Source organism: Geospiza fortis, unplaced genomic scaffold, assembly GCF_000277835.1.
Source record: "Geospiza fortis unplaced genomic scaffold, GeoFor_1.0 scaffold237, whole genome shotgun sequence".
Classification (NCBI taxonomy): Eukaryota; Metazoa; Chordata; class Aves; order Passeriformes; family Thraupidae; genus Geospiza; species Geospiza fortis.
The window spans coordinates 1723026-1740997 of record NW_005054319.1 but is presented as its reverse complement, the minus strand read 5'-3'; the positions used below and the strand labels follow the sequence as shown (position 1 = coordinate 1740997).

Genomic DNA, 17972 nt, shown 5'->3' with positions numbered 1-17972 from the left:
TATTATTGTTCAGTCAGAACTTGTTCTGCCTTCCATTTCCAATCACCTTCAAGCTTAAATTTCACTCAACACTCTCATTTCCAGTTTTAATATGGCCAAATCAAGGGAGCATATGGATGTAGCAGTATTAATAAAAATGGAGACACTCTCCTCTAATGGTGTGATCAACTAATCAAAGCAAAACTCGTAAAGCCAACATAATGAAACATTATAACAGCATTATAAAAGACAACAACCCATCCTTCAGCATTTGACAGCACTGAGGAAAAATAACTACTAATAACACATCACACCAAAAAAAGAAAACATGTTTTCATTGAAAAAGAGTTTATGGCTCCTGGTCAGTGTCTTTCTCCTGTCAACACATTGAGTGGTTTGTTAGCTATTAACTCTCCTGTGTGTTCACCCTTAATGCTGTATTTCTTATCTTACAAACCCTATTGACATAAAATCTCTCTCCACTTTGTACTGAGTCTGTCTTCCACTTCTGCCCTATTAACTCATGTCAATACAGCAAAGGGAGCAAAAGAAAGCAGCAAAGTCAATACCCATCCATCACATTTTTGTGCAGCTGCTGCAGTGAAGAGGAACACGGGACAAAGGAAGTGGCTGCACAGGTCAGAAATTCATCTGCCCAATTAATATGGAGCACCCTGAATATTCAGAGCAAAGATCACATGCTGAAGCAGATGCTGCTCTATCTCCACTGTGCTTTTGCACATAAAAGTCTCTCACAAGACATGCTGTCCTTGTTTTAGGGAAATCACAAGCTGTGATGGGATTTGCTATAGTCCCACTTCCTTCCTATGCTTTTTCTGCCCTTTTTGCAATTGCATTTCTCCTACTAAATCACAAGGTACCTCTGGGAATAAAGGAAGGCATCATCAGTGAACACTTAACTGGACAGGATGATCTCTTTTCTCTGTCAATCCCTGCACCAGTAGGAACACTAGAGAACTGAATTCAGAACAAAGAAGAAAGCATTTATCAGACAGAATAGAAGAGATTAAAGCATTTCTCCCTCTGATTGAATGACCACAGTACCACATTCCCTCTGCTCCTGCTGCTGCAGAGGAAGTGATTGAGCTCTGGCACAGGGGCCTTGCTGAGTGAGGAAGGGGGCAAATCCTCTCACCAGAATTTTAATTTCTTGCTCCTGGAACCAGGAAATCATTACCCAATGCAGCAGAGAAATGAATGCTGCATCACGTCCAATGGTGTCCCTGCTGACAATCCTTATGTGAGAGAGTTTCTTTCAAAGAGCCTGGATCAGGTATTGCAGACCTTTAAGTTACATGGGACCCATGAAGGGCAGAAAGAACTGAGAGACAAAAAGAAAGAAATGAAAAACGGAAAAAAATGAAATTGTGAACACAATTTAAAGACAGATGGAAAGAGTCCAAGTGAAAGCTGTGATTTCCACTGTGGAGCAATAAAACACGTTAACTCATCTTGCCAAAATACTTGGTACAAAAGATATTATTTTAGTACCTTTTACACACTCCTGGGCTGCACTCAGTTGAGGTCTCTCAATTTCCAAGTCTCATTTCTCCTTCCCAGTGGACAATGTTGGAGGTGCCAGGAAGAGAAAAAGGTAAGATTCCAAAGGCTGGATTGACTCCCATATGAAAAGCCTTGTGCCTCTGTTGCACATAAGTAGTGATATTAGAAAAGAAAGGTCTTATAAAATATGGTTTAGCCCCTGCTACTCAAGCTAAGTTAGCAGTAGTTTGTAGGTTCCCATGCAAAACAACCTTGGGAATGAAGAGTCAGTTAACACAACAATCTATTCTGGTAAGAAAAGTAAATCTGCACCTGCATAAACAATAGATCTGTCCCTTGAGAATCCATAGAGGAAAAATGCAAACACCTGAGTCTTAGCACATACACACAAAACAACCTTTAATCAATGAATGAGGGAGGAAGAATACTACCAGCCAATCAGTTACACACAATGTCTGAAAACTGTATAAAATAAGTGATGTAAAAGAATGGGCTTTTCCTAGATAAAAAAAATGAGTCCCAGCTAATTATTATTCCAACATACCTCCTCTCCAATTCATGCTGTTCTGTGCTGAGCAGAGCCCACCTTGCACAGGGATAGGTCAAAGGCACAGCTTTCTAATTTTCTTTCTGATTTCTTTTTTTGCTGCCGTAGAAATCAAGAAGTGTTGCCATCTTATTGCAAGGAGTTCCTTCTTGGTGTTTCTCATGGGCATCTCCTCAGAGCACTGACTCTTTCTTCTTCACACAGCAGCCAACTGACTCCAGTTCCCCTCTCACCCAGCCACCCCACTCTTTTATAGCACTCTTCTTCTCATTGCTTACAGCTGTGGCCCGTTAAAGTCAGCCCTGCTCCTAATCTTTGAGAATTGGCCCAGCTGCAACTCCTTAGGGGTAAGATTACTTTCTACACTATCTTGATTTTCTTATATTCTATCCCCCTACAAAGAAGCAGCAGGAAAGTAATGCTGATTTTTTTAAAAAAAAGTTAGCTATCCAGATATTTGTTTGGATGCAGACAAAGCTGAATGAGTGATGGGATACCTGCTTTGAACACTCCAAAATAAATCTGTGCTGGCTCCCAGAATGATTAAATGGATGCCATAAAGGAATTATTAAAATAAATGTATTTAATGTGGTTCTGTGTCCAAGTTCTATGACCATCAGATCATTTGCACAAACAAAAAGCAGACTGATTTATCACAGCCATTACTGCCAGCCTGTAAAGTGGCCCAAGTTTACACTGAGGTTTCAGGTTAGTGGGCAGAGGACTCCAATGTGCCAACTGTGCCTCAGATGGGCACTGTGTTCCAACCCATTCTGCTTTTGAGACATCTTAGACAAACAGGTCTAATAATTCTGATGGATTAAGGGGATTTTTGTTTGGTTCTTTTAAATGGAAGCAGCAAAACAAATTGTCCCTGTTGTTATATGGCATAAAGGATCCCAGCAAGTGTGCTCAGCCCATGGCTCCTCTGTGGCTCCCAGGCTGTGCTGGATGTGAAGGTTGGTGTAAAGCAGCTGCTGAGATGCAAGTTCAGGATATGGGAACTGAAGCTGTCACTTGGAGAAACCATCATAAACATTTTACAGGAACATTTACCAACTGTTAAGCCATGATGAAATCAGAACAGACAAAACCACAGGCATCAGTTCTCAAACCGTTTTAATGTCAAAAGGTATTAAATGAAGCTGTGACCCATGTGGAGATCAGACACCAGCCCTGCCACTCTCTGAAGGAAGTTTCAAAGCCAAATGCTCAACAGTTAAGAAATGACAAACACGTCCATGGAACCATCCCCCAGTCACTCCCTACCTTCCCACGCTATTTTAGCTTTTAATGCAGCAGGAGTAATTAACCTCCTGCAAGCAGATGTATGAAATCATAAAGACTTATGGCTTGCAGGTAGAATAATTGCAATTAACAGATAAACTAGAGCTGCTCCTCAGCAGTCAGCTAGGAAGTTTCCCAGCTACACCATATTGTACCCACTTATATTAAATATATATATATATGTACAGCTATTCAGTGTACAGAACTTGCTGAACCTTTTTATGAAAAAGAAAGAAACAGCCTCCCTCCTCTCCTCACACTTGGATCAATGCCTCAAAGCATAAACCAGCTCCTCAGATGAAAGGAAAAGGAGGAAATTTTTAACAATGAAACTCATTCTCAGCTGTGACAGGTTGGGGGTTTTCATTTCTGCACTGGTTTCACGAAGCAGATGATCCTGGAGTTGCAGTTTGAGCCTTTCAGTGACTTGCAAGCATCCTCCCTAGCTAAATGCATCACTGCAGTGGACACTACCACTCATTTCTTAATTTTTATGACCTACTATATTAAAACCAGTTTAAATGTAATAAAGTCTGCAACATTTACAGCTACAAAATATGGGAGGGCCATAAAATTAGCCAAGCATAAAAGTAAGGGAGTCTTAAGCATCCTCTGCTCAGTTTCCAGTAACAATATACACAGAATTGGCATGGACTACAAAATCAAAAGGAATTTGAATTCAAATTAGAATTCTAACAACCTTTCTCCTGCCTGCTAGGGGCTCAAGGGACATTAACACACACAGACTCGTTCTCTTCTGCATTGTTTCCTCAGGTTTTCATTCTCACTTTCTAAAATTTGTTTATCAAAGTGGTGATCTGAAATATTGATGATTTACTCTCCTACATGGCTTTGCTCAGCTGCAGCTGGTTTGGCAGTAATGACACACTTTTTCTCTTCACACTCCACCCCTTTTCTGCAGAAGCTGGAGTCTGAAAATGTAGGTTTTAGAATCACAGAATATCCTGAGTTGGAAACAACTGACAAGGATCATTGAGTCCAACTCCTGGCGTTGCAAGGACACCAATCCCACCCCGTGCATCCTTGAGAGTGTTGTCCAAACATTCCAGGAGCTCTGGTAGCCTTGGGGCTGTGACCATTCCCTGGGGAGCCTCTTCAGTGCCCAGCACCTTCTGGGGGAAGAATCTTTTCCTGATCTCTACCCTAAAGCTCCCTGACACAGCTCCAGCCACTCCCTGGGTCCTGTCCCTGTGCTGCCCTCGGGAGGAGCTGCAGCCCTGATGAGTCTCCCCTCAGTCTCCTCTTCTCCAGCTGAATAAACCAAGAGACCTCAGCCACTCCTTGCATGGCTTCTCCTCCAGACCTTTCACCCACTTCACAGATTGCTCTCTATTTTGTCCTCACTACATACCTTTAAAATGTGTAAGGCCAACCGGTAAATCCACACCGAAGCAAAATTCTGAGTGTCATAACAAATCCCTGTTGCAGTGCCAAAACAAAGCTGTTCTCACAACTCTTCCTGTCTCTCTGTCATTCCAACAGTGCAAGCCTGGACTGTGCAGGGGACCTAAGCAGTATCTCTGCATATTGGTCTCTTCCAGGACCATGGAATCTTGCCAGCTTCTCCTCTTCCTTAGGAGGGTTCCCACTGTTTTCTTACTACGATGCTGTTTGATCAATGGGATACAAAGCTGATTGAAGCAAAACAAAATTTACCTCCTTTCTCTCATATTGATATTTGAAGGAATTCAAAAAAATCTGTTTGGGGCACAGGCAAAGGCTTTAGGATTTGCAAGTGACATGAATTGCTCTTTGAGAAAGCCCAAATGTCTTTGCACAAGCAGTGACAAAGACATGCTCTGGTAAATTCCGTCACAAGGTTTGTTAACTCCCACCAGCCAGAGGACAGATTGTGCTGACTTGCTTAACATTATACACAAGTCCTGGGTCAAAATCAGAGCCCAGAACAAAATTGATTCCAAAGGTCCACTGAGTTTTGAATGTTTCTGCAGTCCTGTCTTACAGAGGTCTCTCCATCCAGCCTCTCCCTCATCCTCTTTACCTGAAGCAGCTCTAAGACATTAAAAAGCACCACATCATTGACCACAAGCAGTAACACTTGTGCATACCTGGGGAGAACATAAATAACACTTACTGTACTTCAGAGAGGCTCCAGCCTAGGTCAGGTGTGAAAACACAGCAGACACACATTGCTTACACCATCAACCTCCTGCTAAGAGAAGCATTTTTACAAGCCCTGGTTCATCTCTGCTGCAGGACATCTGTTGGTCCCAGATTTTCTGCACTTCAGCTGACCTCCCCATAAGGCTGTCCCGACCCAGTGATGAGTACTCAGTGGCATAAATCCCAGTAAGGGAATATGTACATGGTTCTGTATTGGTAACAGTCAGCCAAGCCTCATGGATTTTATATGTCCAGTGCTCCCATGTTTCAAGAATGTGCTTCAGTATCTTGCAGCAGAGTCAATGATGGTGGTTTACTTCTTTGAAGAAAGGTACCTAGAGAAGGAACTTATTCTATAAAAGTGCTGTGAAAAAACATGAATTAAAAAGTAGTTTAACTGATCAAACATGGTACCATCTAAACTGAGTCCTTGGCTTGATTTGCTGCTTTAAGGACAAGAGGAACTTCTTCCAAGTCTGTACACATCAACAAAAGATGCCACTCACTTTATTTTTAAAACATCAAAACCAATGAAGTCAGAGGCTGTCTGACCAGGACTGCTGGGTTTGCAAGGAGAAGAACACAGGAACTTCTGTCAGCCTCAATGACAGCTACATTATCCATGGGAGCTGCAACAAATCTGCTCTCTCTTGCTCAGTTCTCATTCAGGAATTAGACAACTGTCTCCAGAGGATGGGAAAGGAGAAATTACCAAAACTTCATCCAGTCTCACTCTCCTGTGTTCAGTTCAAGACCTTCAGCATTCATTCAGGGAAGATGTGAAGTATTTATTTCAACACAACATTAAAATATTCAAATTAAAAGCTTGCAAAAACTGAGGCATTTCTGCCTTATATGTGGCTCATATGTTTGAAACAAGGCCCACAGTTCATCATTCATAAGTTTGCCACTGAGCCAAAAATTTCCAAGGGAGTCAGAATGAATTTCAAGTCTCCTCTGCCTGTAAGTATTAATGAATACTTCTGTAAGTTCAAGAATGCCCCCCATCCTTGTTCATACACTGAGCCCTCACCTTCAAGCAGCAGCTTGGAGAGATGACTGACACAGCCTGGGTGCTCATCTTCTCCACCAGGCAAAGCTCTCCCTGCAGTTCAGAACAAGCCTGTTATGAAGTCCTTCTGAGAAAGGGCACATTCTGCAGAGAGCAGACCTGCATTCTGCTTTGAGGAGATGACTGGAATGCATTTTCCCTCTGCATAAAGGCATTTCCTTGGAGGCATCAGCAATCCATGTAAATAAAAGGTTTCCAAAAGGTCACTGGCAATATAAAATGTAATTAGCTTAAAAACAACAAGTATTTTTAGGCACTACTCTGCCCCAGGTTATCTTACTGTTACTTGGGGTTTTATAATCACAGTTATTATCAGCATTTTTTCCCCCTTTTGGAAGTAATCAGGAAAGGAAAAACCTGACAAATAAACTGTTAAAAGACACCTTGTCACTCTCAAATAGGAGAGCTAGAGACTTACCACCCATGGCTGTGCACAAACTGCACATCAGGATTCAAGGTAACACAGCAGCAGGTGCACTTGTATTAACAGGACACAATTAAAAATAAATAAACAAGTTAATTACGCTGCTATTAAGTCCAATATTGACAACAGATTTTGCCATGAGCACCAATATCCCACTTGGTATCTGCAGCTGGCCTTTCCTAGAGTCAGCAGAGCCCACAGCACTCACAGCAGGGCTCAGGGAACAGTGACTGATCCTAGAAAGTGTTTGGACAAACAAAGCAAAACTCATTCTGCAGTCACTGTATTGGCAGTTCAGACTTGCTGCTGCACCCGACTGCCCACAGGAGATAAGTCAAACAATATAGCAAAATTATTTTATTGACAGTTTAGAAAACAGTATTTTTGGCTAATATAAAATTGAAGTTCTAGTCCCTTAACTGCAAGGCTGACATCCCAGTGCTGAGTCAGTGAAGCACAGAATTTACTGGGATGTGGCTCCAATAAAAACATGACACACACTATTTGCTTTCTATAAGAAGAAAGTTCATTCTGCTGATGGTTTGCCCTCTCCAAGTACCCAAACCCTGCTATCAGAATGAATTGGACAGTCTCATTCTCATGGGTGCTAACAGCCCTTCCATCTCCTCTGCTTCCTGTCCCAAGTGTGCCCACCACCTTCTCTCTCAAATTGTCCAGTTGATGAATCAAGTTAAACTCAGAGCAATTGTTCCCAACCTGCATTTAGCTGGAAGGCTTCTCCCTCTCCATCAGATGGGAGTGTTGGCTGTGTGCCCACACGTGTGTCTGTCTGCTAATCCCATCACTGGGGCTAATAAAACATCACTGCTCCTCACAAACCTGCCTCTGCTGAGTCTTCTGTGAATCCTCAAAATGCACTCTGACTCCAACAAGCTCCGATTCTCACACCAGAGCAAGATTTGTAGAATGAAAAGCAAGGTTTAAGACCCAGATGAGCAAGTTCAAGTCAGTAAATTGGGAGTGTGACACAGCCAGACAAGCTGTGCTGCAATTCTGTCCCTGGTGGCACAGGATTCAACAGGAGGGGATGGGAGCAGCCCTGCTCCACACTCCCAGCTACCACAGAAAGAGCTCCTAAGTGATTTCAGTCCTGCTCTTTAAGTAGATAAAGATGCATCAACATAAATGATGCTTTTGGTTTAAAAAGGTCAATTAATGTATTGTCTTGTTAATTTTTACCTCTAATGCAAGATGCACAAAGAGGGACTTTTTCATCAGGATAATCCATGGAAAATGTGCTGTTTAGTCAGTAGAGTCCCATTAAAGAAAAATAAAACCTCACAGCTTTTTTTAAAGCATACACTCTATGTTATTAGTTGTAGATGCTTTGGACTCTATGTACTGCAACTGCCACAGGCTAGATCTGATAATCTCTTATTTGTACAGTCAGAAAGGGACACATTTTGGTTTATTTCCATAAATATTTCAAAGCTTTCTCTGGCTGAGAAACAGAGAGCCTCTTCAGTAGTTATTCCAGTCATAAGAATTTGATTGTTGTTGCTTGAATAAAAGGAAAGCTTGGGGGATTTGTTGTGGGGGTTTTGATGAGATATTTTTTGTGTGTGTTTTTTGTTACTGATTTCCATCTCTTATACAGTGAGAACATATTTTAAAAGTTATTAATATGGACACTGTTTTAAATATTGAAAATATGCAAAAACAGCCCATACATAAAATATGACAAGGAAATTACATTTTGCTGGAACACTGTTCTAAACTCTAACAGAGCACCATGCCCCAGCTTTCTATCTGTCCACTCATCCAGCCCCAACAGGCCCTCTGAAAGTCACATCCCACCACAGGTTGAAAGAAAAACAAAACAAAAACAAGCCACCAGCAACAAAATAGCTGCACCAGTAGGATGCATCCGCTCTGAACCCATCTCTATCTCCTTCCTAAGGAGGGACACATTCCTGCTACAGAATGACTGAACTGAGAAATTGTCAACATTTCTTCTGAACAAGGACACGGCTGAGCCACTACTGCCTGAAACTCACCAAATACTGTTTCAAAGAGAGACAGAGAGAGGATCTGACTATAAACACATTTCCCTTCTGTGATGCCCATGCAAGAACTAAGCAATTGGTCTGACTTTGGGAACTTAAATATTAACCAAAAAAAAAAAAAATTCAATAAATTTCCTTCAACAAGAAATCTTGTGGACAAGGCTGGAGAAAGGAGGAAGTGCCAGCAAGGTACAAAGACAGCCAAGATCTTTCCAATATCTAAGATAAGACTTTATCAGCACCATATTCTACGAAGGCCTTGCCTTTACTCCTCCAAACCAACTTCTCCTTCCTGAAACAGATGCCTCAAATGTATCTGATGCTTCACCAAAAGCTGCACCAGACCTGCAGCAAAAGATACAGCTGGGCCAGGAAGATGCCCTGAGGGATGGAGCACCTCTCCTACAAGGACAGGCTCAGAGAGCTGGGGGTGTTCAGCCTGGAGAAGAGAAGGCTCTGGGGAGACCTTATTGTGGCCCTCAGGTGCCTAAAGGGGGCTTATGAAAAGGAGGGAGAGGGACATTTCTACCTTTTATATGGGTAGAAATAGTGGTAAGACCTGGGGCAATAGTTTTAAACTGGCAGAGGGCAGGTTTAGATCAAATGTTGGGAAGAAATTCTTTACTCAGAGGGTGGTAAAACACTGGGACAGAGAGGCAGTGGATGTCTCATCCCTGGAGGTATTCAAGGCCAGGTTGGATGGGACCCTGACCAACCTGGTCTAGTGAGTGGCATCCCTGCCCATGGCAGTGGGTTGGAAATGTGATTTTTAAGGTCCCTTCCAACCCAAACCATTCTGTGATTCAAGCTCTCCACAGGAAGAGTTTCTGAAACAGGCACATTCACATCAAGATGTTCTACAGCTTCTCCTCTTTCCTTTCACTTGTAACATTTTTTAGCTAATTGGCTCCAGAATTTATAATGCTGGTGACAGCAGCCTGGCTGTGTGAGGCAGAGGAGGTGGAGGAGGAGGGGAGGGGAGGCAGAGCAGCTGCCAAGGCTGCCGGCACCATCTCCTGTTCTCAGGCTGTTACTGCAAAGCCCCAGCCCCAGCCCGGGCTGCTGATGCTCAGCCAGGCAGCTCAGGGTACCTTATGCTTAGAAATATCACAAGACAACTTAGGAGGTTTTATGCAGACTCCAGAAAAAGCAGGAATCCAAATATGAAGTGCAGCTAAAACCACCGAATTTTGAAAAGGAGCAAATTAAGCAGCCAAGGAGTGGGGGGAATGCAATTACAGCAGAAAAAACTGTGTTTCACCATTAGCATTGCACAATAAGAAGGTTTGTCAGGCACCGGTTTAGCCTCCACATGTTCACATCCGTCAGCATTTCCATGATAAATCCTAATTTTCGCCATTGTTGATCACATTGAACTAAAACTTGGTATGCAAGTTTTTAGCACAGATGCTCAAATAAATTATGCACATTAGTCATTTAACTTTCAGAGCAGCAAGAGAAAGCTGCTTTTTGGGAGGGGGGTTGACTGCAATTTATGACAAGTTGGTTTTTTTTTTTGCCTTACACAGCTAAAAAAGACAAGCAGCTCACTTCTCGAATAAACTTTCCAAGCAGTATGTCTTTTGTATAGATGATAAAACTTTGACAGTAGGAGAATATTTATGAGTAATTAAAAATGCCTTCCCACCACCAGCAGTGATATACCTTCAGTATTTTGCTCTATACATTCACAGGTGCATGAAAGCAGCCACAAAGAATATTAAACACATAATGAAAATACCAATAACAGCAGCCTGAAGGCAGCAGGCAGCAGAGAGGATGTGATCCAGATGAGAAATTGTTCAAGAAGCAGTTCGTTATGGAGCTGAACAAAGTGTACATGCAGATATGAGCAACTGATTGAGACATCCCAGGCCAGACAATCTATTTTTCAGGCATAACCATATTCTGTGCAGTATCTGAACTGACACCACTTTACAGCAGGTTAAAAAATCCTACAGAATTCACATTTACCTTGGTAAAATGTCTCAGTGTATTCTGGCTGTCCTCATCAATCTGCTCAAAATAAACAACATCAACAGTACCATAAAGTACTTTAGAAAAATCCATAGTCTGTTTCGAAACTCCTGTTATTACAGCAACTACAGTAGGTGTTCAAATAAATGAGCACAAAAAGACAGAAAATTCATTCTGCATTCTGCCACCAATCTTCCTCTGGCTTCCCATGACTGCTCAGGAAAGCTGTATTGCAGTTCTAGCATTACAAATTAAGAGACAAAACTGTTAAACACAGCCTTGCTTGGCTGTTGATGCCTTCTCATGAAACAGTTCAGGAGCCACAGTCACTACAGCCATTTTAAAATACTGTATGGAAGAAACAGGATGTGTATTTGGGGGAGAATGGAACAAAATATTCTTAACAGATAAGGGTAGATAGGAATTAATGTTTATTTGCCTTAAAAACAGTGATGTGCAGAGCAGGCAGGATGCAATGTTTGTTTTCATTCATCAGGTGACAAACTCGTGTCACTGGATAAAGTGACTCAGCACCCAGGAAAGAGCTCCAGAAACTGAGTCCAGACATCCTGGGCTCCAATCATCTTCCTCATTTATGGAACCACCCTGGTGACTTCAACACTGATTCCAGAGATATTATCAGACTGACAGGCCCCTCTCTTTCCAACTCCCATCACATTTTTCAAGGCATACTGCCATGTTGCAGAGGAAATAAAAGACAAATCCTAAGAACTGGAAATCTTAAAGCACTACAATTCCCAGAGCTCTATACAAAGCTTGGCAGCAGGCTGAATATATGGTTTTACATAATACTTCTGGTTTCAAAGTAGAATATTTCTGTACTGCTGCCTACTGCACAGCTGAGATTACAATTCCTCCCTTTGTGTTCATATCACAAATATAACATGGATGTGGGGCACTCTGCCCATCAGCCTCCTGTAAATCATTAATTTGATCATAGCATCCCTCTGCTAAGAAGGAAAGAATAAGAATAATGATAATAGATAAGTTTTGACTTCTAATTACTTCAATATCTAAATATTCAGTCTGGTTTCTGAGAACTCTGGACTAGAATTAAGATACATCTATTTCATCTAGAATTTTTAGGAATTTTATTCTCACAGAAGTGAAAGATGTATAGGGTAGATGTGAGTCATGCACAGGAGAGAAGCAAGGCACATTTCTCCTTCCCTAAGTTTTACAGTGCAGCTCCAACCACAGTGTCTGCTGTACCACACACTACCAAGAACAGCCTGTGCTTCCTACCAAATTAGCTGGTTATTTTTACACATTTTTCTGGTCAATAATGCCCACTGCTACCAAGGGAATGCTGAATCAGCATCTCCAGATGAAATGAAAGCTGTCATTCATTCCAGTAATAAAGAGATGCACAGACATCAGAGATGTTGGTAGGAACACTCAGGGTCAATCACGACCCTGGAACAAGAAGGACTATTAAGAAAAGAGTTAAATACCTTCTACAATTATTTTTTTAATCATTAGAGGTGATCAGAGCACTGAACAGAGTGCTCTCACAGATTATTCTTGAATGTTCTCCCAGGAGCACAGTTAAATAAAAGGTAAGAAACCAAGTACTAATATTTGTACTGGTTTTGCACTCTACAGTCTCCACAGAGCTCCAGGGTATCATCATAGCTTTGTCTATCCCCTCTAGGCTGCTTTTTTTGGCTTTTTCTACATATTTTCTTTTTAAATACAGAGAGAATGTTCCATGAGCTCCAGAACCAAAGTTGCTTGGTTTCCTGTGGATTTCTCTCTCTAAAGGTGACTCCTGACTCAAGCAGATTTCTTTTTCTCATACCAAAATGACACAAAACATGAGAAGCAGGAAAACCATGCCAGCAACATTACCATGGTACTCTCAAATGCCATGAGCCTTTGGAAAGCACGGAATAGCAAAACTGATGGATTGTGGTGCTGCCAGGGTGTGAGGCCAGAGCTCCCTCAGTGCTGCCTGATCTCCAAATGGGAGATTCCCAAGGGTCTGTTTGCCTGCAGGGCTCTGATCCCTGCCATGGCCTCAGGGCATGGCCTCAGGATGGAGATTTCCTGGAGATGGAGATGTGACTGCCTTAAACTTGCTGGAATTCATCATTTTTGAGATCTCCACCATCTGCCAAGCTTGACAGAACACAACTTGCAAGTTCAAAAGTGTAGGGTAGGCACAGACAAATCTCATCTACATACACACACAAAGCACAGTAATAAGCCTCACTTCCTCAGGAAATCAGACTAAAAATGGCACAATCATGAAAAGCAAAGGTCTGGGCAAAATCCCATGTTTTTCAAATTGGAAGCATAAGTCAATGTCTTGGCTAAATTATTTTTTGCTTTCCTATTTTCTGCTAACTATATGATAGAAAAAAAAATAAAGCTTTGTATCTACCTAATTAGAGTCATGAATAACCAGATGTTGCTCTAGAAGCTTGCTATATGAATATGTAGATTGGTCACTTAATGAGACCCTATTGAGTACCTTCTGGTAGAGAAGTGCAGGAAAGATCCATTTTGGAGAAAATGAAAAGCAGCATCTACAGCCATTTCTTCATCATCTCATTCTGGAAAATGAATGCAGAACCTGCCAGCAGTTAATATTGCCCTGAAGCACCGTGAATAAACATTTGTCTGATATTAGGTACACAGACACCTCCATGTATAAATCAAGGTGCAATGTGCCATATAAATGAACAAAGGAAGAAAAAAAAAATCCCTACCTAATCCTATATTAGACATTAAGTGCTTCTTTTGATCAAAAAATAACTCATAAAGCCTATTAAAAAGCCAGCACTTCTCTCTCTGTCAGATAAAAGACACTTCACTGTAATTAAACTTCTGTCCAACTTTCCAGAAGATTAGGGGAAGAAGTCTGACAGGCTCTATTTGTTTTTGTGACTGACATTCATTGGGACATCCAAGGAAAAGAGAGGTTGGGCAATAGATTTACAACACTCCTGATCTAACAGCACTTATGAAGATGGACAGTTCCGGGCTTATCATCACTCATTCTTTTTTGTTGTTAAAAAATAAAACCTGCTGCCCAAGTCTAAAGCATTTTCTGTTCAGTTTGCAATCTACATTCCCTGGTCTTCAATGGTTTGGGGTTTTATTTCATTTTAAACAACAACACACACAGCAGGTTGTTTGGGTAAATCAGTTTCACATGATTTATATGAATAAAGGTGGTAAACAACCATGTCTCTTAACAGAACTCCATGAGCACGTGCAGTAGGAAAATCCTTTTCCAAACACATTCTCTGTGTCCCTTTTCCCATGTGAAACAATATGTCAAAACACATGGCTGGGTTTCTGACACAAGGTGATGGGAATAAGCCATCAGCTCCAGGATCTCACCACCAGACCCAAGGATTTACTGCTCTTCCATTTTCCCTTCTGTCCTTCATCCTGCCCAGAATCAACTTCACCTATGTATTTCCTTGTATTTGACCTTCCACAAGACATCTCAAGGTCTAAAATCAATCCTGCACTTAGACCACAAGAGCAAAAGTAGAAATTATCACTTTGGGAGGAGCCACAAGTAACCATTTTCATAGCCTGTCATTCCAAATGCAGCAAAGCTCAAGCCATAAAGCAGCATCATTCCTTCACAGGAGCCATCTCACAGGATATCTTTTCCAATTCCAGAATACTTTGCCAGGATTGTTTGAGGAAATCTCTCTAGAGAGACCAAATATGTAGATAGGAAACAGGCACAATAAATATGCAGCTTTTCTCACTTTAAAAAATATGATGTATATGAGTGTAACTGCTACATCATTTCTGCATCAGAGAAAAGCTTATCAACCACTTGGCTGACTTTCCATATTCCAAACTACAACCACCAACACATTTCAGTGTACCACACCTACAGCAGTCACAGCTGGGGAGGAAAATGGGCTTTAACTAATGGTGACTGCATGGTTAAACTGACCCAGTAATTAAACACCTCCCTTCCATCACCTTTCTCTAAATAGCAGAACAGGTACAATTCTTGCTATCAAAGTGGCCCTGAGCAATCTTCTTTTGAGCTTTTGAACCTTTGGATTGTTAGCTTTGCTCTGCAGTTAAAAAGCTCCAGGACACTTCCTGCTGCTGCTGCTGCAAGTGTAATTTACTCTATTTATACGACTTCTAGCAACGCACTCCAGAGCGGCACTCAGAGTCCATCACGCACGATTAATGGCACTTTCAGCTACATTACTCAGCCATCCTGAAGTTGCCAAGAGAAGTGAGTTGCTGCCCATGTGTTCAGTGCTAAAGTGACCCTCCTCTTGCCCCATGCTGGCACCACAGGAAGGTTTTCTCCCCTTAGCAAAAATAGCAAGCTCCGAGGGAGTCGACACAACTCAGACGTGTAAACAATCACTGGTAAAAGAAATTGATTTAAACCTACTGCTCAGGAAATTCATTCCTGTGGTTCTGTGTCTAAAAGTGTGCAATGTGAGTGATGGAGCAAATAGGATATGCATCATCATTTGATCTCTGGGAGGCCTGGAGACACTGGCAATTGCACAGGCTACACAAAACACAGATTGCAGTGCAGATCCCCACGCAGGGAAACACCACTGCAAAAACGGGTTTATATTGATGTTGTCTCTGTAGTAGGATCATCTCTATTGCCTTTTAATTACACAAACGCTGGCTCCAAAAAATGCACAGTAATAAATGGAAAGCAGGTCAAGAATGCAAAAATGAGAAAAAATAAATTTTCTGTTTAGTGAAGCCATTTGCAAAAGGTGTTTATCAACCATAATTCCCCACTCTAGATCAACTACAGGACACTGGAAGCAGAAACAGCAGCTGGCAGTGCCTACCCCAGTCACTGAACAGTGTGGGAAAGCATCACTGGGAATACAAACCAAGATGATCACAGTGTAGACAGAGAATAATCAGCTTGCAAACCTCCCTCACACACCTTCCAGGCACTCTCCTGCCTGTGTTTAAAAGCTGGTGATGAGCACACACACCCCTACTGTACAAAGATTCAACATCTGCCAGGGAGGGAAGGGAGCCATATAATGCTCTTTACCATGACACTCAAAAATCTCATCTACTAAACACAGTTTTGCACTGTAGCAACAGGTGAACCAGGATTATCTGTGATTCTCTCCTTTGTTGCCGTAAAAATAAATTCAGATGCCAACTTGTGATGATGTTTTCTTAAGTATCTGCCAATTCATTAATTTTAATGGAGAAAACTTAAAAGTTCTTATGGCAGACACAAATTTTGTGGTGTTTGTACTGCACATTGCCCTGTACACACATAACCACTGATGTTATAAATCAAACATTGCACTATCAGCACCAAGGAAAACATATTTCAACTAAAGGCAAAAGAACCTGTGGCTGAAAAAAAAAACAATAGAAAGCTAAATAAGTGCTGGGCTTCATCACTAGAGGGAGGCATGATCACATATTAAATTACTCTAATACACAGACAATTCCAAACACAATTATGAAACAAATAAAAGAGAAGACCATCAGCTAAATCTGGAAAAGAGAAAATGAGGTTTGCTTCCTTAACAAAGTTTTATTTCCAAAATCTCAAAACCTCTGCTGAGAATTTTCAAATCACTTGTAATGAAAGGTTTTTAAAAATTTATCTTATTACCTTCTTTTTAAGACAGAATAAGGTATGTGATAGAAGAAAGTCAAAATGATCAGTTTCAAAACTGACACATCAGGAAAATGTTAGAATTTTAATTTGAGCAGCTTTACAGCCCATTTAACTTGAAATCAAAAAGTAATTTTAATCCTGTTTTTATTTTTAAACTAAATTGGCACAATTATATCTAGATAAACAGGCACTACCAAAAGGCTGCTTTTTCAACAGACATTTCCTCCTGGCCATTAATAAATTTAGGAAAAGAACTTCTCTGAAGGGCTGTGAAAAGTAGCCTAAAAATAAAAACCCAAATCTGTAACTCAAACACTACCATCATTCTTTTATTTTATCATTTCATCACTTGTGGGTTTGAGGGTTTGCCTGGTTTATTTTTAATATACAGAATGTCTTTTTTATATTGGTGAGATTTTTTTTTCTCCCCTGTAAACTTCACAGATAAAACCACACAATAATTTGGCTGGCTCCCTCCTGGGAATTTACACCTAGCTAACCATTTTACAAGTGACTAAACAGTTTCATTAACAGCAGCAGCACAGCCAAAACTTTTTACCACCCTGCTTGAATCCTGCCCATCATTAGGAAGGTAGAGCCCAAAACAGGATCATCACCTACCTCAGGAGACACATCAGGAAATGCTGCCCACAATAAGCTAAGTGTGCCCACCCAGAGCTCAACATGGCACTGACTGCTCTGCATTCAGCATTTTTACACCAAAGGCTGAAATTCCCCACACTCCTGTTGCTCAGCAAGGCAGCCACAACCCTGCAGTGCAAACAGTCCAGGGTCTTTTTGAAAGACAGAGGTTTTGCTTTTAACAAGAATGGCTTTAACAGAGGGCTCCTAATGTGTGGAATTAAACAGGGAAGGAAGAAGATGTGCACTGGGGGTGAGCAGCACTGTCTGGCATGCTGTGGAACTGTGTTCTGAAAGGCTGTGGAACCAGTACAGTCAGGAAAGTTTAGCTCTGGCAAATTGATTTCCCCATTACACATTCACTCCCACAGGAGGGCAATGGTTTACACACCCTCATGTTTCAAACACACATCTCACTCCATAAACAGGCTGCTCCTCTCAAAGCCTGGCAGCACTTTGCCAGCAAAACTGCAAACATCCTTTTCCTTCACCATCTCTGCAACCTGGTCCTTTTAGCAGTCAAATCACAGTCCTCAGAGCTCCTACTCCCTTTCCCATACCCAGATGGATACTTGGCACCTTTTGCTTTGTGACATTTCCTTTCCAGATGAAATGGTCTGGGGAAAGCAGCTCATTTCCCCTTGCAAACATTCATAACATAAAGCTTGATTAACTCTTCACTGCATCACCCACAGTTATGCATCTTTTTTTTC

General features: G+C 41.4%; 1 protein-coding gene across 3 annotated transcripts in view; it reads right to left on the bottom strand.

Annotated features, from left to right (window-relative positions):
• MAD1L1 (mitotic arrest deficient 1 like 1) overlaps positions 1–17972 on the bottom strand; it is a 352753-nt gene that overhangs the window by 298939 nt on the left and 35842 nt on the right. The window contains exon 1 of one of the 3 annotated variants that reach the window (XM_031056546.1): positions 4710–4821. The exons of the other annotated variants lie outside the window; for them this stretch is intronic. The gene's annotated coding sequence lies outside the window, so the exon portion shown is untranslated. Of the gene's footprint in view, positions 1–4709; positions 4822–17972 lie in introns of those variants that run through there. 3 annotated transcript variants of the gene reach the window in all.